The following is a 3,992-nucleotide window of genomic DNA, read 5'->3' as shown; positions in this document are numbered from 1 at the left end:
AAAATTTGAACCCCCCCATCCTGGGTACATCCCTAATTAGACTTTTGCCCCCCCCCCCCCTCAAAACCTACACTTTTACACCACTGTTTAGATCCCCCCCCCTCAATAAAATCCTGGGTACGGCCCTGATGCATACTGCATACAACCATAATGAAATAGTAACTGACAACCAGCGTGTAACACGTCGTAATAATAGAAAGGAATAGAGTATAATGGAGTTTTTCCAAGTTGGAACACAACCAAAGAGTTGTAAGATCTGAGGTTAATGTCCGAAACATTGCCGAGAAAGTTGTCGTATATCAAACCCTAAATGATAGAAGAAGTTGAGAGAATAAAAGAAGAACAAGGAGAGAACGAAGAAGAAGTTAAGAAAGAATAAAAGAAGAACAAGGAGAGAACGAAGAGGAAGTTGAGAGAATAAAAGAAGAACAAGGAGAGAAGGAAGAGGAAGAAGAACAAAAAGAAGGAAGAAGGTAAATAGAAGAATAAGAAAACGAGGAACGTGTGGAAAACAATAACGAATGGGAGAATAAGTCAAAGGAGGAATTGGAGGAGAAGGCTAAAGAAGAAGGAGAAGAATGCTCGGTGTACCGCGAACGGAATCGAACCCGGGACCTCTGGCGTGGAAGCCTAATGACTAATGATAATGACTCTAATGAGTGACCCTGATTAAATATGCTTTACTATGCCATATTATTATTATTATTATTATTATTATTATATAACTCTTTATTAGAACTTTACAATATTTACAAAGAGGTACAAGAAACAAAATAACAAACTGATAAATTAACAAATGAAAAAGAAAATTGAATAAAGAAAGAAAAATAAAAAAAAAATATTGAAAAATTCTAACTCAGGGGCGGGATTAATGCCTAGGGCATTCTCTTCCATCCAACCCCTAAATAGGTGGTACAGGTCATGGTTTACGTCGATAAAGGGAGGGAGAGAGGAGAGGAGAGGAAAGGGAGAGAGGAGAGGAGAGAGGGGATAAAAAGGTGGGGAGAGACAGGAGGAGAAAGAGGAAGGGAGAGATAGTGTGTAAAAAAAGGAGGGGAGAAAGAGTAAGAATGAGTCGAAAGGGAAATAGGAGAAGAGAAACAGTTGGAAGAGAGAGTGGTGAAAGAGAAATAGGAAGAGAAAGAAACGGTAAAAGGGAGGTGGGGAGGAGCAAAAGAGGAAAAGGAGAGAGGGGAAGGAAGAAGAAAAGGAGGGGAGAGAGCGTTTGACATACACATCAACCAGAACGTTATGAATTTTTTATTTCTCGTCACACAATGTAAAATTCTACCTTCCTACATAATTACATACCCTACCTTCCAACGTAGGTACTTGCTACACACCTCTCTCCTTCCCTACTAAAATACCTTCCTCCCTATCTAGCAATACAATACTCCCTCCCTACTAACATGTCTATAGTATAACAATATAGGTACCTACTATCTAGCCACTCGTACCTACATACCAACAGTGTGAAATGGCATGCCCTACAATTATTGACCTTTAGAAAATGTTACAAATTAGATATAGGTATCATATCAAAGTTTAATTTTTCAAATGTTCTCCCGCCAATAGGGGAAGCACCAAAAATGGGAAATTCATATCGATTGGTGATTTGTGCTTCAAATAGGTCCCACTAATGATTAACATTGAAATTCAGTCCCAAAAATTAAATTTCGAAACCGGAGGTCTAAATTTCATTTTTGGGTCTGAATTTCAATATGAACCATTAGTTGGGCCTATTTGAAGCACAAATCACCAATCGATATGAATTTCCCATTTTTGGTGCTTCCCCTATTGGCGGGAGAACATTGAAAAATTAAACTTTGATATGATACCTATATCTAATTTGTAACATTTTCTAAAGGTCAATAATTGTAGGGCATGCCATTTCACACTGTTGGTATGTAGGTACGAGTGGCTAGATAGTAGGTACCTATATTGTTATACTATAGACATGTTAGTAGGGAGGGAGTATTGTATTGCTAGATAGGGAGGAAGGTATTTTAGTAGGGAAGGAGAGAGGTGTGTAGCAAGTACCTACGTTGGAAGGTAGGGTATGTAATTATGTAGGAAGGTAGAATTTTACATTGTGTGACGAGAAATAAAAAATTCATAACGTTCTGGTTGATGTGTATGTCAAACGCTCTCTCCCCTCCTTTTCTTCTTCCTTCCCCTCTCTCCTTTTCCTCTTTTGCTCCTCCCCACCTCCCTTTTACCGTTTCTTTCTCTTCCTATTTCTCTTTCACCACTCTCTCTTCCAACTGTTTCTCTTCTCCTATTTCCCTTTCGACTCATTCTTACTCTTTCTCCCCTCCTTTTTTTACACACTATCTCTCCCTTCCTCTTTCTCCTCCTGTCTCTCCCCACCTTTTTATCCCCTCTCTCCTCTCCTCTCTCCCTTTCCTCTCCTCTCCTCTCTCCCTCCCTTTATCGACGTAAACCATGACCTGTACCACCTATTTAGGGGTTGGATGGAAGAGAATGCCCTAGGCATTAATCCCGCCCCTGAGTTAGAATTTTTCAATATTTTTTTTTTATTTTTCTTTCTTTATTCAATTTTCTTTAGAGAGATACAGACGGGGAGAGAGAGAGAGAGAGAGAGAGAGAGAGAGAGGCACAATTTACCTTCAGAAAAAGGGCCTCTATGTTCGAATAATTTCATTATTCTTTTTTTACGTTTTATAAAATAATTAAAAAATAAATAAAGACAATCAAAGAAAAAAGACAAAGGAGGAGAAGAAGGAAAAGAGAGGAAGGATGAAAATTGATAAAATTTAGAAAGTTCAGAGAGAGAGAGAGGGAGAGAGAGAGAGAGGGGTGGAGAGAAATAGAGAAAGAGAGAGAGAGATTGGGAGAGAGAAATAGAGAAAGAGAGAGATAGAGGGAGAGAAAAAGAGAGAGAGAGAGAGAGAGAAGAATAAAGAGGGGGAGAGCTTTTGGAGGCTAGCGCTCCTGCCTTGTAAGCACTGGGCCGTGGGTTCGATTTCCACCCAGGGCGAGACTGTACTGAATTACTGATAAAACAATAGAGTGACCAAATTTCAAGTTTTTTTTTCCTCAACTTGAGTTGTATGGAAATCCATCTCCACTAATTTTATTTCATGGGGAGTTTTGATATTTTAATTTTTTTTCTACTTGGCAATGACTTTTGAGTCTCATTCTATTTGTATTTTAAACAAAATATACATATTCTATTGTCTATTCAAATACTTTATATCTACCTGACTACCTATGCGTACAAAAAATAAAACCACTCAGTGAAACACCGAAAAATACACTCTCTGGCTGCACTATAATAGTAATTGACAGTAATATGTGCCGAGATTGACAGGATAAGTAAACATATCTGTAGATATCTTGCACATCTACCCAGATGATATTACTGTGGATTGTGGAACTGATAAAATAGAAAAACATATCTAGATACTTAGATGGTAAGATGGAACTGTTGCACTCGGGGGAATCAACTCTGAGTGCAATTTTTATTCGAAAAGAAAGAGGAGGAGGAGAAGGAGAAGAAGAAGGAAAGGAAGGAGGGCTCATGTCGGCTCTCTTGAATCTATTTCCTCTTCCTAATACTATCGTTCGTATACGTTCTTTTACCATCTTTTGATCCTATAGTATTTCCCGTGTGGATCCCGGGCCAGTTAGCTTATTGCTTTCCGGAAAAAGAATAGGTTCAAGGGTGTGTTGCCTCCCTGTCGTAAGAGGCGACTAATGGTTAACACCTGGTTCCTGGCCACGGCTGGATGGGCGGATGAGATTGTAGATGTACCGACAGTCCAACGGCCAGAAAGGCGAGGTTCGTACCCTGTGGCAGGGCAGCAGCTGTCACAGTACTGACTGTAGGTGGAGACAAGGACGTCGGTACAGTTACAGTTCAGACAACCTCAGGCGGTAGTGGAGTTCACAACAACGGCTGAAGTTTCTGCGATGTGATGGCAAGGAGAAACCCCACATTATCATCTCACTGCAATATTATCTTCATG

Source organism: Diaphorina citri, unplaced genomic scaffold (genome assembly GCF_000475195.1).
Source record: "Diaphorina citri unplaced genomic scaffold, Diaci psyllid genome assembly version 1.1 scaffold739, whole genome shotgun sequence".
In the NCBI taxonomy this organism is placed as follows: Eukaryota; Metazoa; Arthropoda; class Insecta; order Hemiptera; family Psyllidae; genus Diaphorina; species Diaphorina citri.
This window is presented reverse-complemented; position numbering follows the sequence as displayed.